The sequence below is a fragment of the Geospiza fortis genome, unplaced genomic scaffold, assembly GCF_000277835.1.
Source record: "Geospiza fortis unplaced genomic scaffold, GeoFor_1.0 scaffold452, whole genome shotgun sequence".
Lineage (NCBI taxonomy): Eukaryota > Metazoa > Chordata > Aves > Passeriformes > Thraupidae > Geospiza > Geospiza fortis.
Window position 1 is genome coordinate 3365843 of NW_005054369.1, and position 19984 is coordinate 3385826.

Below are 19984 nucleotides of genomic sequence, written 5' to 3' on the forward strand. Positions count from 1 at the left end.
ATGTATTTTCAAGCACCCTTTTAGGGGCTGCTTTGGAAACACCAGTCCTTCAACAGGTATACAAAGAGATTATACAATTATCTGGCATTTCCTTGAGATCAAGAAATACAATCAGGAGAATCATGTTTCATCTTTGTGGTTTAGGGGTGTGATCACAACACAAATGGCATTTAACAAACACAAAATGCAGCCCAGGTTTCTGCCCTCACGCTGAGAAGAGGGAGAGCATCGCCCTGCTTCTCTCCCAGAGTCATTTTAGCCTGTCAAGTTCAACACAAACTTTTATGTAGAAAAATAAAAGCTGGTTTATTTTCTGAACAATCTCATTAATTCTTCTGCAGGATTTCACCGGCCTACTGACAATTTTTTCCCAAGGAAAAGAAGGAGCTGGCAAGCAGAGGCCGCCGCTTTGGTCAGGGTGCAGCTGCAGTTCACTGCTCCTTTTTGAAAGCAAGTCCTGCAATTTTACCCGTTTTTCCCCAAGGATTAAAGTAGGAAAAAACCCAACAAGATCTCACCATTGTCACAAATACAGAAGGAAATAATTCCTGGTGGAAATGAGACAAAATGTCTTATCTCAAAGGTTGGGCCAGGTTGCAAGGACTTCCCAATGAGAAATCCAGTCCTTGATTTATTAGGACTGACCAAATTTATTCCTTTACTTATTTATTAAATTTTTATAAACATTCTGTCCTAGAAAATCAGTACAGTTAATCCTGGCAGTGGTCTCCCACATGCTGGTGACAGTGGCTTGTCCCTGGGAGCAGCACACCAGCCTGGGCTTATTTCAACTGGAAAAGAAAACTTTGGAGAGTGGCAAATTTTTTGCAGATGACAGAGTTTTATTATGTGTTAGCAAAATCAATCCAAGAAATTGGATTTAGTTTAGGGCAGCATCTAAAATAGCTGGCAAGGGGAGTGTGCTCATTTCACTAGTTTTAGCACCCTAAAATCAGGTTCTAACTCAATGAATTCCGGCAAAAAACGGATGATGGACAGAGTTCGCAGTGAGGAACAGCTGAGCTGAGAATATCACACTGTGCCCATGGATCTGGAGGAGACGACTCCAAATATTGAAGGGAATCTGTGGGTGAAGTCTCCATGGGATGAAGTAGAGCCTGGCTTCCCCATCCTGCCATGGAGCTTAGCTCCAAATGCCAATTAAACATCTCCTCATGGTCCTTGGCCAAGGCATGCAGATGTTCAGGCTCCCTCCCTCCCCGCCACGTGAACAGCCTGGGAAAAGCATTACCCTGACAATGTTGAGAGGTGAAGTTGTCACTTTTTCTGCTGCCCAGGAGTGAAACAATAACTCAGATTTCCATGACTGACTCTGACAGGGCCCTGCTCGGAGTCGCGCTGTCCACGCACGGCCTCGGGTTGCTCCACGCTGGGTGATAACGAGGGGCACAAGGAGATGCCAACGGTCACCTCGGCTTTCATTGCATCACTGCAACCAGGCTGGCAGGAGGGTGAGCCCCCTGCTTCTCCAGGAACACCCAGGAACCCCTGAGTGGTGTCTTGAAGCACAGCTGGAGCCAGTCCCATGGGAGCAGGCTGGGCACCCCTTTGGCAACATCTCCCCTCAGCTCAATGCTCCTCAGATCTAGATCAGCTCACTGGTTTGCTGCTTTTGTTTGTGTGGGTTTTTTTTAATTAATATTTTAAAATCATTTTCTATTTATATTTTTAAAAGAAAAATATTTTAAATGTTTTTTACATGGATACCAATTTTATATAGTCAATAGCATTAAGGATATTGCAGGAGGTATTCATTGATGAGCTTGGAATGTGTCCCATTTTCTTGTAGGATCACAAAAAAAACATACCCTGGGTAACAGATATTCTATTTGTGAATTACAGACAGTGAAATTCCCAATGCTCAGCTAAAGCACGGGACAAGATCTCATGCTTTAACATAGGTTCACCAAGAGCAACTAAAAAGATTTCATGGCAGAAAAATGTATTTAAATTTTGCTTTCTGTCAGAGGGTTAAATACCTGCCACGCTGGACCTGAGCTTCTTCACAGAGCAGTGGGCAAATCCTGCCCCTTTCACACCTGGGAGTGATGCTCAGGGTGGTCCCTACAGCCCATCCCTGCATCAACGCTTTAATCACACAGCAAGGATAAGCCAAGGGAACCCCATCCCTCAAAGATCACTCAGGGCCGAGGAACCGGCAGGAAGAGGAGAATGCTTAGAAATTCACGCTGGGGTCTCATGTTTTATTTTTCCTGAGGAAGAAGGAATCATGGCACCAGAGGAGATCAGTGATGGAGCCCGCGCCTCGCTGGTGGGCAGCGCCCGCCTCTTCAAAGGGAGGTGAGCCCCCCAAAGGCCCCATCCCGCTGGCTCGGGGCAGCCAGGCTCCTTTCCCATGCCTCCAACACCATCTCACAGGCTGCAGCTCAGAGTTTGATTACCCTTATCATTAGCCGAGCTTCCAGGGCTAGTATTTTAATAAGAGACATAAAATTATCCGGTCTGCTCTGAAACCCCACCACAGCATTTGTTTCAATGACCCCCTGTGGTTGTGAATTCGGCAGATTGACTATGGATTGTATGAAGAAGGATTTCCTTTTGTTTGTTCACAAAGCATTGCCCTTTAATTTAATCATACGTCCCTTTGCTCTTGTACAGTTCTCTGTACTCTGCCCATTCCCCCTCCCCTCCTTTTATTTTTCCTTTTTTTTATACAATCTGGACATCTCCGACCATTCCAGTGCTAGCTGTAATTATTTCTCTTAATTCAGTTATTAAAAAATGTCTGCTCGTGGCAGAAGCATTGCGGATCTTTAGTCAAATTGATACAAATATTTTATTAGGATAATTAACAACCTTCAGCACAAGCTTGTTTGGGAGAGCATTGGAGAAACTGAGCGGGTCTGAAATTTGAAACAGATGCAGGACATATTCATAAATAAAACCAGACCAAGTCAAACTGTGGCCTGCATAATAAGACATCACTCACTGTGTTTGCTATATATTTGCAGACATGTTGTTAGCTGCATTTATTACAAAAGTTAGGTGCTTATTTGGAAGCTTTCACTTCTGTGAGCTTGTGATACTTTCTGTAAAACAAGAACCATAAATCATAGCGCGCCTGTTTGAAACCCGTGCACCTCCAGATAACCAGCACTTGTCAGTAGATTGTCTAAACCAGAGGATTAGCCAAAATACAGATGGAGAGGAAACACAGACTGTTTACGTTGAGTATTTTGGCCAAGAGCCCAAGGAAATTACAATCGATATGGATATAGCATTTCTGAAGAGTTATGTAGCAAAAAGTGCAAGAAAATACTCTGACAGAGAAAATAAATAAAGCTGACAGAGGCTTAATTCTCTAGATTCTGTACTGCGGATAAAAATTAGAAACATTAAGCCATTAAAGGAGCAGACTCGCCTGTTACTGCACAAGTTTAGATCCATCTCTTTTGTAGACTGGATAAATATTCACCATTGCAACTCTAACACTTCCCGCACTTCCCATACACTGCATGACCTATTTTCCCGTCCTTTTTCATGTGGGACAGGTTTTAAATAAAATAGAAATTCCTCTTGCTTCTTACAGATTGGAGTTGATTAAATATTCTACTGATAAAGGGTAAGCAAATGTCAGATTCAATATAATAAAAAGAGAAATGAGAGTTCATACAAGCAGCAAAGCAAACAATCCATTTTCATACTTTATTAGAAACATTTATTGCCATAATGACTGCATTATACTAAGCAAGCAGGTGGAAAGGTGCTCTGTGCAAGATATTCTCAAATATCTTTATTTTGAGGGTTTTATATCTCCAATATTTAGACAGATGTTTTATTCCCTATAATATAGTCAGAGTATGAAATGCTGTAATTTCAGTTACTACATAAGGATCAAAATTGTACTTGAAGATCACGGCCTGTCATTGTGATTTCGGCAATAATGGTAGACCATTAAATGCTCAATTTTTCTGCTTTGACTTTATATTCCCAATGGTGAGTGGCTTTAGATATAGATGGCAGAGCTCGGCGTGCAGCGGCAAATGCTCTGCCCAAATTTGCGGAACGCATTGCGAGCGCGATTCCCGCTCATTCTGCTCCCCGTACGACTCCACCGACACGCAAGCCTGATCCGGGGCCTAAATGGAAATGACAAAGATGGCCAGCTCTGCCTCTCGCTATCAAACAGCTGGCACTCGTTATCTTAACAAACAGTGGGAACTGTAATTAAGCAGATCTGTGTTCAATAAGACGCCAGTGCCACCAGTGCTGCCCCTGGAACAAGAATGGGCGCTTGTTTCAGAGCTTGGCTTTCTCTTAATTCACCAAATCAGGAGGCCCGGTCAGCAAATAATGTAACAAAAGATTTCATTATTATCCTTCATTTAATTTAAGAAAGAATTTAACCTATGTTCAGCGCTCAGGGCCCAGGCTTGCATTCCTCCTGCTGACCAACTTCCTATGAGAGACAGTGGGAGCACAAGGAAAGCAGGACTCTCTTCACTCTAGGATTCTCATTATTATTTCTTTACATCCAAGGCATTTCATTCTCAAGCATTTGTCTGCTTAATATGTGTCAGTTGAAGTTTAGAATAAGAAAGAGAAAAAAAAAAGCCTGACATGCTAACCAAGAAAATTTACTACCCGGTTTCTTCTTTTTATTAACAGAGATCATTAAGACATCAGTTTTTTTCTTTTACTGGCAGCATTCCACAGCCAGAGTATTCACAATGTCTAGGACACTTTCATTTTGTAATCTGGAGGATACAGTATATTAATTTTCAGGATTTATCACAAGAAAAGTGAAGTCATACTAAGTACAGTAGGTGTAACTAACTTTCATGTCAAAAAAGCTGTAAAGAGTGCCAGAAGCTCTGCTGGGCTAATAATAAGCTAAAAGGATATAAACTTGATTAGTCTCACTTAAGAAGCAAGAAGATAAAGTAAGCTTGAAAAGGCCTTTGCTCTTCCTTCAACTTCAGCGGGTTGAAGAGAATCATGAAGCTTATCACCATGAGATACTCGCTATAATGCCAGTATAGTTATTAGTTATATGTTAATTTATGCTCTGCTGTGCCCAGCCACTGCCACACCAGCAGAATTTGTAATTCTGTCCAAAATCTTTGCAGCATCTCAGTGCTGTCACACCGTGTCACATTCCCTTAAGTGCACCTTGCACGGTGATATAAAACCTCCTTATTAAAAATTTCTAGCTACTGGAGGAAAATTGTTCCCCAAATGAAGGATCAAGGATGTCCTTCCCTGCTCTTGAAGGCTGTGGACACTCTGGGGCACCACACCCTCCACGGCCCCCACTCTCACAACAGGAATTTGGGTAAGAGAAGGCTCCAGAGAGGCCTCATTGTGACAGTCCAGGACTTAAAGGGGACTCACAATGAGGAGGGAGAGGGAATTTTGACTTGGGTAGGCAGAGTTAGGATAAGGGGAAATTGGTTTGAACCAAAAGAGCAGAGATTAGGTCAGATGTTAAGGATAAATCCTGTGAGGGTGGGCAGCCCTGGCACAGGTGCCCAGAGCAGCTGGGGCTGCCCCTGGATCCCTGGCAGTGCCCAAGGCCAGGCTGGACAGGGCTTGGAGCAGCCTGGGACAGTGGGAGGTGTCCCTGCCCAGGGCAGGGAGGTGGCACTGGGTGGGCTTTAAGGTCCCTCCCAACCCAAGCCATTCTGTGATTCTATTCTACGATTTGGAGGATTTTTGCTGCTCTGTGCTGATGGAGGGGTCAATGAGATCTAAACCAGGACCTGGGGCTGGGACAATGCCTTGAAGTCACTGGCGCTGTGGGGTCTCTGCAGCTACAACAGTGTCCACCCCCTTCAGTAAAATCAGCCTTAGGATGAACCGTGGGTCCAAAATTAAATTACTGCAAAGATACTTAAGTGTTAGATGCTAACTGCTAATGTGGATTTTATCTTAGTTGTTTAATTATTCTACAAAGAAATGTAGCAAGTTGGACCCAGCTGCCAGGAACATTTCAGAAGATTAACACAGGAGTGGGAGATCACGTTTGCTTTAACTCGCATTTTTAAGAGGAAAATGCACCAAAATCCACATATTTACAATCAGATTTTAGTAAATTGTAACCACGCACCAGTCTTGGGCTTACCCCTTGCTTGTGCAGGATATTGTTGGTGTGTGTCTTCCAGAAGTCTTTGAATTTGAAATAGAAAATGATGTCTGGAAATACTTGAGCACCTGGCTCTGACAGTTGCTTGCATTTCCACACCATTACACAGCCATAGTTTTTTTTAACCCCTGAGAATTAAAACCAGTTAAGGAGTAGCATATCTTAGTGTGTTTTATTAACTTGTGTTAATCCCACTGTGTTTTCTCCATCCTCACTTAACCTTTGCTCCCCAAACACCCATTGCTTTGTGAAGTTGGCCATGACTGCTCCTTTCTCATCATTCTCTCAGAACCCATGAGTCTCACCCCCAGGTAGATCAGTAAATTGATTAAAAAATGACTTCTGGTCACTCCCAATGAAAATCAGTCCTGATTGGCATCCAAGCCCAGGCAAGAGGACACAATCTGGGATTTGGAGTCCAGGAGAAATAAGATGGACAGTGACTTTCCACCCCAAGTGTTTCCCCAAATGAGTACGTTGTGACGGGAGCAGTCTCCTAATGAAGAAAAACAGGATTTTATCAAATGTAAATTGTAGTTAATGGTGCATATGGTTCACATGCTGCTATTGATTATTAAGAATTAAGAGGAGTTTTGGGGTGGAATACAGCAGGAGTATGAAGTCATATGCGCAAATTGGGGCTGTCCATCAGGTGCCGTGTCAGTACAGCACCAAAACTGCTGGGATGTGTGGCAGAGACACCAGGATGAAAATGGGAACCAGAGCAGGAAATGATTCCAGAAGGAATGGGCAGAGCAGGGGGGGAAGGAGAAGGGAATGAGAAAGAGGATGGAAGAGGACGAGCAACAAATACAAGAGGTGACAGGGCAAAGGGGACAAAGGGGTGGGCTGAGATACATGCCTGTGAGAGCCGCTCCTTCAGATGTTGCTTTCTTTATAAAGTGGAAAATATATTTAAAATCTTCAACAGAGTGTTATTCAGGCAGGGCACACTCCAGAGCTCACCGGGCCTTGGGATGTCCCAGGGAAGAGTGAGGGGAGGGCATGAGCCTGTAACACCTGCACAGGCAGGTTAATAAGTTTGAGGGGGCCAAAAAACTCAGTGCTCTTCAAGATTACAGGCCCAGCTCCAAGATATTTTCTCCCCCTTCTCTATTATAACGTGCAATATCACTTTTTGTTCCTTTATTTTATTTATGTTTTTGCTAGAAAGAGATAAAAATGATGCTGTAAATTAAGGCTGAGTCAAATATTTCAGTTTTGAGAGATATTTGATTTTATTTCCTGGGTTTGGATGGAACAGAGAAGTCATATTTGTATAATAAATTACCCACTGCATAAACCACAAAACATGAAAAAGAATTGCAAGGATAGTGGATCTTGGCAATTACTACACTAAATGAGTTCCAATAAAACCATAGACAGAGTGCAAAGGTTTAGGCCTTTCTCTACATACATAAAACTGCTTAAGCAGTTCAAAATTATTTTACTCTTGGTATTAATTTTTATACTGATATCAATTTCTCTTTTTTTCCCCTTATTTATTGCAAAAATCTAATAATTTTACCTGATAACCTGTATGTAGAAAAACTAGAAGGCCCAGCAGTTCCCTGAATTCCAAGAACCTCAGCTAGCTTTTGGAATTTTGGAATTTCTTTCAATGTGAGGTCACTGTGTGATTTGAGTTACAGCCTAATTCACAATTCTGAGTCCAGCCTGTCCCTGCCACAAGAGGGACACCCAACTTCAAAAGGGACCCTCAAAAAGGTTCAACTTGATCCAGGCTTTAAACCACTCAGTTTTGGAATGATGAGGACAACAGCTGTAGCTCTGATTTGTGGTTGACAAGGGAAGAATAAGGTTGGCATGTGGTCAAAATTGGAACAGGGTGTCCAAGGTGGAATTACTGTCCATGGAAGTGTTCAAAAAGGTGTGTGGATGTGGCATTTGGGGATGGTGGGCTTGGCAGTGCTGTGGAAATGCTTGGAGTCAATAATCTTGGAGTGCTTCTTCGGGCCAGGTTTGCTTTTAAGATTCAACTGGACAGGATCCTGGGCCATCTTGCCTAGACCATGCTTTGCTAGGACAGGTTAGAACAGGTGATTCTTGAGCTCTCTTCCAGACTGGAATTCTCTGATTCTCCTGAAAACACCATTTGGAGAAGCCATTCAAGTGCCCCACCAGGAGGAGCCAAGCCCAGGCAACCCACAACACTTTGGGAACCAAGCCATGATCTGGCCTTTGGTGACTGAGCCCCACCTGTCCCCAACATCTCACAATGATTTAAGCACCAAAATTCAGCCACATAATTAGCAGAAGAAACTGAGGGTTTCTGCTGTAAGGCTGTGATTAAATTAGCCATTTATGGATTTCTGAGAGAAAGGAGACTAAAATGTTTTATAGTGTAGTTAAAAGAACCAGTGAATGATTCCCTCATGTTGAACATTTCCTAATGTCAGAAGCAGGGTGGATGACACAGAAATCATAAATCCAATCGAGAAGTGTTAAAAATCACTTTAGTCTGCCAACTTACTAGAAATTCAATAAAATGGTGTGTGACAATTTATTTGTGTATGTGGGATGGATACGTGTGAAATTAAACCCACGGAAGTGTCAGTGTGCAACACACGCGTGACAGGGTGAGGTTGCCCATCACCCATTTATCACAAATGGGGGAGAAATGGGATTTGGGGAAGCTATCCTAGACGCCTGACTCGAGGACAGAGGGATAGCAGGGTGGGGGTGGCTTTTCTGGTTCTGTGGCTGGTGGCCCCATTGCACCCTCACGCTGACAATGGCCCCAGCACTTCCAGTGAGTTGCTATTTATTTTTGCATGTTTATTTTTCACTCCACTCGTCCTGTTTAATGTGAATTAACTCGCATTTTGCCTGCATGGAGTGGGACTTTTAAGAGGCATGAAATGACAAAACAGGGCTTTGTTTTCCAGCCAGATTCCCTCCGCCTGCGCTCTGCCGGTGTCTGCCTCGGCTTCCAGCTCCATCATCACATCCAACAGAGCCTGGGGCAAAGCTGGAGCAAAACACCCAGCGCATTCAATTTACAAACAGAAATAAACACCTTTTCAGCAGGTTCTACATAATCACTAAACAAAACCAAGGGAGACAGAAAAACCCACCCACAACACAGCATTTTTTATGTCGTCTGTGCGCGGCGGTGACCCTTTATTTTCTCGAGGAAATAACGCTATTACAGGGAGATGTCTAGCACTGGGATCCCGGACGGCATCTCAATCTCCCTGTCTCCCAAGGAGCTGGTGGTGTGTCTGCTGTGTCACACCTCTGCAGATTGTCTGGCTCAGTGGCTGCTCCATCCCCTGGCACGCCAGCACTGTGCCCCCCAACCAAAGCCACTCCATGGGGCCTCCCCACCACCCAAGCACCCAACTTTACCGGGCAGGAAAAAATGAATCAGATATGAAAATGTCTGAGGCAATAAATTAACACACAGCAGGGGAGTGATGGCTTAATCCCGTCTAGTCCAAACAGTACCTGACACCCATTACTGCTACAGGAGCTGGGACACCGTAGTGGTACTGGAGCGAAAATGATCATTCCCAGTGGATTTGGGACATTGAAATAGGGATGTAGTGGATTCTGGGAGAGAACCTGGGCAGGGCTTTATGGTGTTTGTATGCAGAATCCAGGTTTACCTGCTTCCTTGTTTTGATTAACCCAGAAAGTGGGGTTTTAAATTCTAAGTTTAGGCAGAATTTTATTAAGTCTTTACTAGGCATCTGATAATAATTTCTCATTATTAATGCAAAGGGCAATAACATATGGCTAACACTCACAGAACATGGAACATTCCTGTCCTGACTGGATACATTTATTTGTAGAATGATTAAACAACTAAGATAAAATCAACACTAGCAGCCAGCATCTAACTCTAAGTATCTTCGCAGTAATTTAATATTTACTGTGAGGAGTTGTTACACCTATTTGAAACTCATCTACTGAAAGTTTCAAAATGCATTTTTCAATATAACTGACGTCTCTTTCTGCAAGAGTTTCTTCCAGGAAAATAACACCCGCTCCATTTTTGGCATTGATGGCAGATAAACAAAAATGTTGTTGCCAAGGACTTTATTGCAAAATTAAATGTCCTGGGAAATGCATTTAATTTGCTGCTTTCCCTAACACTAGGCCAAGCTCTCCTTTCAGGTACACCCATGTAAACCTACCCTGACTTGAGGTTTTACTGGAAGGCCGGGTTTCCTTACTTTCTGTTGCACACATATTGAAACTAAAGAACCCTATGAGCTCATGGACAAATTGAGAGAGCACTTAGATACTTCTTTCCCCTTTCTTCCCCTTCTTGGCTGAAATTCTGAAATATGAACACTGGATGAAAAGGCAGAATTCAGAATTCGAGCCCGCTTCATGTATCCCACATTTATCTGCTTGGCGCAATGCTCATTTTTCCATGAAAACAGCCAGCAGCTTGTGACACCAAGATCCTCTGACTCCTTCAGATAGACAATAAATAATTAGGATATGAAATACATAGACCTATAATAAAGGCACATTCATGTTCTGTGGGTCAACTGATAGGGCTGGTCACCAAATTCATTGCAAGCAGCTGCAACCTGCCCATGGTGAGACGGTCTGGGGACAAATGGATTTGGCTCCAGTGCTCAAGTAAATACAGCATAAATCCATGGTGAGCACTGAAATATCAGGTTTCAACTTTATTTTTGCCCAGGTATGAAATAACCATAGCTATGTGAAACTCTGACCTCCTGTGCATATGTAGTGTTGATAATTCCCAGGCTGTGCAACCCAGGATCACACTAGAGGTATGTGGGGGCAAGAAGTGAGCATGTGGGGCCTACCAGACCTGCAGGTGCTGGAAATACTTCAGAAACTCAAAGTCCAACAGCTCACAGGCTTTTCATGGCTGGTTCTCAACCGTGGTTCCTTATGGCATGGGGTCAGCACTTCCAAGGGCTGTGGTTCTGCTGGCAGCGCCTCTCCACATTCCCCATGGAGCTGCTTAAAAATCAAGCATTATAAAAGTGGTTTCCACCTCCCAAATTCTTTGGAAAAATACGAAAACATGAAGATTTTGGTGGGGAGTGTCTCTGCTCAGCCAGGATGGCTGTGGAGGGGTGGGTGCTGGTGCAGCCCTGCTGATGGCAGCCCCGACCCACTCTGGCAGGACAGGCTGCCATGAAAGCACCATTCATCTCCCGGTGATGGACACTTTAGAGCAGCTTTTCTCAACTGTTTAAAGTTGAAAGAGCATCCAACCCTTTTGAAGAAAACCTACAGATCACCTTGGGAAGTGTCACCACAACTGCTTCCCTCGGCAAGGCAGGGCCAAAGCCCTGTGTGCTCACTGCTTGCCTCTGCTCCCCATTCAGCTTTTTGTACTCCTGAGAGCACATGGGGACGTGTGGTCACCCCAAACGATGGCCCAGGTCACCTCTCAATGTCACATGGCTCACCAGTGGCTCCAGGACCACGAGGAAATAAAAGTAGGCTGCAGTATTGAAAAAACTATGTGTGTCCACATTTATTCCTAACGAAATCTTAGACATAACAGATTCGACTCCTCACCTCTTTGCAGCACGTACAGAGTGGTTTGCACTTGGAAAAATCAGAACAAACTCGACGTTAATGCTGCCTCTCTGACAAGGTAGTTTTATATACTCAATTACCACTGCATTATCTTTCATCTTGACTATGTGTGAAAACAGTAAGAACCAAATATATTTCACTTAGGGTTCCTTCATTACAAAGACTTTGCCTTTGTCTTCCTTTACCCTATACACTGACAGCAAACTTCATGTATTAACTGGCTCATGGTATAAGTCATGCATGGAAATCCAATATAACCTCTTGGCTATGAGCAGCAACACTTCGCTTATCGTACACTAAAAGAATTTTTACTAGTTAATTAAGATTTGTTTGCTTAATTTTTTTCAGGCAGTTGGGGATGTTGCTCCTCTGTCATTTGGCTGGGAAAATCGTGATGTATACACTGTATAAAAGTGCCAAAATAAGAAATGTGTAGACTGCAGCGTCTCTGGTAGTAAATCTTTTTTGTAATCCTAACTTCATATTTCCATTGAATTGTTCCTCTCGAGCTGTGCAGACAGTTGAAGTATTTGAGTGTAGTCACATATGCTTTGGTGCTGCTAACAGCCCTAAAGTTGGTAATCCTGAGGCACAAACGGGGCCAGGGATGCTGGTGGCACTCCTTGGGCTGCAAAATATTACAGCACACCTTATATAGTGCTTGCTTTCGAAATTTCCTTTGCACTTTGTTTACTATATATTCCAATAGTGTAATATTAAACAAAAACAGTGTGTCCTGTGCCAGAATGATTGATTACTACACCGTGGCAAGGTCACCTCCTAGGAACAGGCTGAGTGCAGTAAGGGCTGTCTGACTCATACAGTTAACACTATATCCGCATTGTATGAATGTCACCAGCAATCCAGTGATTTATTGCTTGGAAGGCTCTGTTCAATTTTTTCTGCCTGACCAAATTGCACATTTTCTAGAAAAAGAAGCAAAAATATTTCAGCACATGGATTACCCCAAGTCCTCATTTCTCCCACTAGGTTCAACGAGTCTTTTCAAAGATGCTGATCATCAAGCCCTCGTATTTTTCACTTTTTTTCCACCCTTTTCTGCCAGATATTTGGCAAAAAATGATTATTGCACTAATGAAAAGGTGCAGCAGAAGATTGAGGGGTTTTTAATCAGATTTTGGTAACATCTGTGGGCCAGGAATAAGGGCAGCTGTATGTTCTGTTTCTTAATTTTAGTAAGATTTACTCTGGGTATAAAATGTTAGCCTCAGGCAAAATTTAACTGGCTTAAAAGAAAAGAAATGATAGTCTTACAGAAACTACCCAACTCAAACTGTTTGAAAACAGTGACTGAGATTAATCCCTCTCGCTCTAAGAAATTCCTACTTTCTGACAAAGAAGATATAATTATAGATTGAGAGAAATGACTTTCAAAATTAACATTCCAGCAGACCCCAACATAATAGATACATTCATTCCTCGTGTATCTGCATGGAAATCAAAGGAGATACATCATGTTTGAATCCGGGCTTTTATTTTTAGAAGGCGCAGCGCGTTTGCGGCGCGCGGCTCCGAGCGCGGAGGGACAGAGGGGACAGCCCCACACCCGGCCAGGGAGCCACACTGGGGGTCCAGCTGCTGGGCATCTCCGCAAACCCAGGGCCAACAAAAGGCAACGGGTGTGGGAAGGTGTTTGGGTGCCTGGAAATTGAGGTAGGTGCAGTAGAGGTGAGTGTTGTGGCGTTTTCAATGATCATCCTTTTTTTTCTTTTTCCTGTGTCTCATCTGCATCTTTAGGTGTCTGGTCCATATCTTTAACAGCCCTTTTTAGTTTTTCCTTCCATTTCATGCCATCCTGTTGTTAGACCTCTCAGGGAAAAAACCAATTCAACAAGGAAATCTGGGGTTAATATAACCCTTTATCTCAAAGAACAATAAAGGCTGGCTGGGTGATGTATCTTAACAAATGCTACATAATGCATCAATTAATGCTGCATTTATCAAAATGCATCTGACACCAGAACTGGGATTGATCAGCTCTCCTGAACCCCTCACAATTACTCTGCTTTTGCTGTTATGACAATGAGTGTGCTGTTCAATGCAACTCCCATTACCTACCTGCCCTTCAAAGTGCTCTCTGAGCATCATCTCAGATCCCACAGTTTAGGAAGCAACAACTGGAACCATCTTGAGATATTAAAGGCTCTTCTCCTGCTCTTGTTTATACCTGTGGGCCAATCAAGTATTTTAATTTTAAACAGGAAAGAAAATTAATCTGGGGTGAAAGAGCACAAGAAGCTCGTGAGTTTAGTCTTTTAAACCCCAAAGTGTTCCAGCTCAGCAAGGATGAGTTCATCGATTCAGCTCACTCGAGTGAACAAATAGAAGGAAGCAGAACGAAACAAAGCCCAAGTCAGCTGCTCCAGCCCAGCACACCCCAAACAGCCCCAGCAGAGGCTGGAGAATACAGCCCCATCACCCCAGCGCTGCCAGGAGGCGATCCCACAGCAGCTCCATTCCCCCCGCACGTGATCCAGGTCATACTTCATCTTCTAATTGATACCTGCCATTGCCTCATAACTAATGATGACTAATGGTAATATCCAGAAAGACAAATAAAAGCTAATGCAAAGCCGGGCCGTGGTGCGGTTCCCTTTGGAAAGCTCCCGGGCCATTAGGAAGCAATTGGAAGTGGAGATTGATGTGCCCTGGGGGTTGCTCGCAGGGATGCGGCGCATCTCCAAACCCCCGGGGCTCCGGAGGGGGCGATCCCAGCCCTTCCCAGCTGTGCCAGTCGGGGCACACGGAGCACGGCCAGGCCACCGCAGCTCGGAGCGCACAGCCCCACACACCCAACCACCCGAGGAAGGCGGCGCCTCGCAGCCACAACACCTTGTTTTCCTTTTTGCCTGGTTTTCCTTATTTATCCACTAAGCCTAGAGCAACAGCGTGACTCCCTGGATGTGGAATATCAAGGAATTAAATTCCCAAGCGCTGTGGACAGATAGTGACAATAAACTCATCTCATTTTCAACAGGTAGTACCTTGCACACACAACACCGGGCCGGGTTTGCAGCAATGGAAGAGCTTGATCAAACATGCTGATTTTGCAGGAGAGTCATCAGTAGCATTTCGGAAAAGTTATGCTCTTTTAATTACAAAGTTTATGTCACCCAGTGCAATTTTAATGTAATGAAACATTAAACTGGACCTCGTGCTTGATGTAAGTTAAAATTATTCATTGAATATTAGACCACTAGGCCACCTACTGTTCTTTTACAAATGGTTGAACTATCACGGGGTTACAGAACTTAACATGTAAATTGCAGCAGAAGTTATAATTTCTGTTGCAAATCCCAAAAGACTGTCATTTAAGTCAAATATATGAGTGAAATTTTGCCTCTGTGCCATAATAATGCAGGGAAAATGACCAAAACCTGAACACTTTTAAAGTAATTATGAACCCAATAATAATGCATTTGTAGTTATTTAATCAAGAGCCTTAAAAATTATTAATAGCAAGTTCTTCTTATACAAATGGAGTTTTAAACACTGGCATTTAATTTTAGGGATAGCAATACTTGATCTAGGCCATTAGTGAGATCTTTTGTAAAGGCAAGCAGCCTGTGCCTTTCAGAGCCATCCCTGCTCATCTCCGAGTTCATTACCCTCACGTAAGCGAGAGCAGCTTTGTAAAATAATCTTTCCTAAAATGAATTTAATATTTAGCTGCACACCGAAAATCTTGGGTAAATTCTCTCAGATTAAAAAAATGGGGGATTGAAATGGCCACGCGGAGCAGATTTGCACGGATCCCGCTCGGAAGCCTGTCCAAATCCACTGGATCGCTTCCCTTCATCCCCAAAGCCTTGGGAGTGGGTGTATAAATAGGAGAGGGCAGTTGCAGGGAAATTATTCGCCGTGCCTGAGCTGCCTCCCAGCCACTGCCGAAGAGGAATCTGAGCAGTGACTGTGCATCACCCTGAATCTGTAATAATAGCACCTTTCCTGTCACTCTTTGTCCCTTCATTTTTAAACGCGATTGGGTCAGGAGCAGGCAATTTACATTTTTATATAATCTTTGCTCAGGTGATTCAGCCGCTCTGAGGTTTTAGCATTTTGTGTGCAGCTCTGGGTTTCACCTCCCCTCCCGGAGCATTTCCATGTGCTGGGGGTCTGCCATCCTCGCAGCTGATACAGATCTATTTAGCTTCTCCCCCTTGCCATACCTGCAGCCTGTAGCAGGTTGTCAGGGAATGAATTTTCATTTTCTCCCCCGTGAGCCCATCACGTGGCTGTCACCAGAATTTGCTCTGTCTGAACTCCTCCATCCCCCTGATTTATGGCTGCTTGATGAGAGGTTGGAGGGCTCTCAGTGTAGCAATAATCTGCACCCTGGTCCGGCACCCATCTAAAGTTAGGATTTCCGATCTAAATATTTAGTCCCCGCGGTACAGCAATCATTTACGAAATTATTAAATAACTTTTCGTCGGACCCAACACCTTTGGGATATTTTTCCAGGTCAATATTCATCAGGAGACCCCGAATGTAAAGGTTAAGTGCACATTTCCTCCACCAAATAAGAATGAATTTCAAACCTGATTGATTCTGGTCATGGAAACCGTAAATACTTACTCCAAATGGTAGATAGGTTACTAAGTCCACTCATTTCCACATCTGATATCGATAATACTCTGCTTCCCCCTTATCAGCCCCTCTCATATTTCACGGGCGCGTGGGGAGCGGGCCGGGGCTGTCGGGGCTGGCTGATGGCCCCTGCCTTCCCCCGCGCCATTCTTCAGTGGTCCTTGAATCTTTCACCCCTGTCACTCCTCTTTCATCATTATCTGAGGTGATCGGTCAGCCCTGTGCCACCACCTGTCTCTTCGATCCGATGCCAACAGTGCTCCGGAAAACTGTCACTCCCGAGCTCCTTCCATTTATAGTGAGTCTCATTAACACCTCTCTTCCCTCTGGCCATGTGCCACTACAATTTAAGATGACTGTTGTTACTAAACACGCACCAAAAAAAAAAAAATTAAAAAATGTTGAAATAGCGTTAAGAGCCTGATTTAAATCTATTAAAGCCTGAGAATTTGGAGTTAAAACCTCCCCCAGCGTCTGCTGGCGGTTAGGGAGGTGCATACATTTTGCGTGGATGCATTTATACCTGGGTAAATATCTAGATATGCATGTATTCCCCCTCCCGTGGCTTCCCTCGGCCTCGGCACGGCTCCTCGTCTGGGAACAAACGCGCTGCCGGCCCCCAGACACAAAGCCCGAGTAAAGAGGATTTATGCCGGGGACATAAAGGCGGCTGCGGGAAGGGAGAGGAGCCGCAGCGGAGGCTCCCAGGTGATGCCGGGGACAGCCGGATCCAGGGCAGCCCTGCCCCGCTGGCCCTGGTCCCCCAAAGAGCCAAACCTGCGTTTCCATGCCGGCCTGCAGGCAATCCTGGTCAAGGGGATGGGATTAACCCCGTGTGTGGGGCTGCCTTTGCTCCTTTACCTTGATTCTTCTGTCCACGAGCAAATGGAGATGGTAATGCCTCGATAAAAACTGCAGTCCCAGAGTGCTTCCTGGGAATGAGACCACGAACTCATTCGAGCTACCCTTACAATAAAGTGATTCTAAGTTTTAGGCGCCCCAAAATGCTTAAATTATATGAGCAGAATCAGGAGTGTGGTCAACCTGTACCAGGGGGAGTTTAGGGGATTTAGGGAAAGGTTCATTCCCAGAGGTGCTGGCACTGCCCAGGCTTCCCCGGGGAATGGGCACAGCCCCGAGGCTGCCAGAGCTCCAGGAGAGCTTGGACAGTTCTGCCAGGGATGCCCAGGGTGGGATTTTGGGGGGTCTGTGCAGGGCAGGATGATCCTTGTGGATCCCTTCCCACTCAGACTCTTCTGGAATTCCATGGACACCTGAGCTGTGCAGGCACATGGTGAATATTTAATATTTTGCCACCCTACTTATGTGATTTCAATCCCTTCATGAGTTGCAGGGCCTTTGAAGGACCTCAGATGGTTTTAACTGTTTTTGCAGCAATGCTTTCACCCTTAGGATGAGCTGGGATTTTCTTCTTCCCAGCTCTCCAAAACCAGCCCTTGTTTAGCAAGCACAAATGAGAAAGGGATTGTAAAGAGTGAAAACAAAGAGTTTTGCTCCTTTTGGGAGGCCAGGCCAGCACAAAAGGCGTTTCTGAGAAACTTTACTGCCAGGGACAGGCAGGGACAGGTCTTTGCAGCTCATGTGTCCTTTGCAGATGGACGTTCACTGCCATCACCAGCCCTCACAATTTGAGAGAAAAACTTTCTTTGTGGAAAAGATTTTAAAGCATTGAACAGGCTGCCCAGGGCAGGGGTGGAGTCCTCAGCCCTGGAGGGATTTAAAGGCTGTGTGGATGCAGCCCCTGGGGGCACGGGGCAGGGCTGGGGAATGGATTGACTCGATGGTCTGAGAGGAATTTCCCAACCTCAACATTTCAGTGATTCTGTGGCACAACCACAACTCCTCCAGGGTGACCAAGCACCTGCCTAAGCCTGCACAAGGGATTTCAGAGCTCACAGGTTTGTTCTGCTGAGAAAATGACATGCAGAAGGCTAAAATTCAGTGGGGTGGGTAGCAGGGGGTGGTGCATTGTCACCCACATGTGTGGGTTTGCACATCTGAACTATTCCAGTGCAATCACATTTCACAGGCAAAATAACACTCACACAGCTTTTGTGGTTCCTTTTGAAAATGCAGCCTAAAATCCTGTGTGTTTTTTAGGAAAACCCAATTTTAAAATCAAGCAATGGGAAGGATTTTATTCTTTTTAGTCTGACCATACTAAAAAGATCAAACCTGTATAGCAGCTTCCCAATTTAAAAATAAAACATAACACTTTTAATTGGATTGGATTAAATCCAAAACCTCAGGTGTGACCACCCCAAACTCACAGAAAGTGCAAGAACGTATTTAGAGCTAAAGCTCAATTTTGTTTCTGTTTTTTGTTTTAATACTGAGCAAAGTTTTAATATTGGATACCCAAGTTTCAATGAGGTTTACACAGTGAAGAAGGGCTGCCTGTACAGAGCTCCCTGCAAATTAAAGTCTCAGGAAGAGAAGGACAAGGAGCACAAAAAGGCGAGGAGAAAATAATCTTTTATTCCTTTATTTTTTATCTTTTTCAACCAAACATTTCCATAGAGATTGAGATCTGGATTGCAAGCCGGAGTGTGGATTGAATCATTTTTGCCAAGTTACACAAGTGTGAAAAACAAACCTTTGTGACAGAAGTACTTCCAGGAGCTGCTGCATGGATGGAGCTGCTGGAACAGCATCCCCCAGGCAGGGTCCTGCTTTTCCCAAGCTAAATTCCCAATTTTCAGCTGTTCCCTTCTAGTGCACAGCGTTTACCTGGGTAAGGCAAAGTGATGGTGCTGGTACATCCAACACCAGCTCACTGTGCTCAGGATAAACCAGTGGAATAAAGTATTTCCACAGGGCAGGTTTAATTTAAGTATTGGGAAGGAATTCTTGGCTGTGAGAGAGGGGAGACCCTGGCACAGGTGCCCAGAGCAGCTGGGGCTGCCCCTGGATCCCTGGCAGTGCCCAAGGCCAGGCTGGGCATTGGGGCTGGGAGCACCTGGGGCAGTGGGAGGTGCCCCTGCCCCTGCAGAAATCATTACATGGTGTCTCCACACAGAGCCCTCACAGCCTCACATGGTTTGCAGAATCTTGTGTCCTGTCAATGTCAGGAATTGTATTTCTGGCCCTGAAGTTTGCTTGGAACATTATTGATCAGGAAATCTTGTTCTGTGACCTGGAACGTGTCTGTCAACAGCGCTTCTTGGGCTGACAGCGTCCAACGTGGCAAAGGAAAGTCACTGTCATGAGCTTGGGGACAAGTCCTCACCGCCAAGGTACAAATAACACCCAAAGGCAAACCAGAATAGAGGTTATTTTCTCATCTTTTTATTTTCCATATGCATAAAAACTTGTTATAGCAAGAGTTGCAAGGACAAATCTTCAGCAAGGAAGGAACTGCAGCAGTATTTGAAGATGGTAATTTAAATTATGCATTTCTGATGCACAGAGTTGGTTTTTAACCAAGTTTTCAAATTTCTTCTAATCTCATAATTCATGTTTTAATTGTCTCTAGATCCAGAATGAATTTGAAGTACTGGTCTTGCATATCCCAATCCAAAACCTCACCGAAAATCTGTCCTTATAGAGGCTGCAGATTTATTTATAAAAGAAAACAAAATCCTTATTTGCAGTCCCTGGATAAAGCATCACCAGGTGATCATCACATGCCAAGAGTGAGTTGTTCTTCAACAACAAATGAGCTG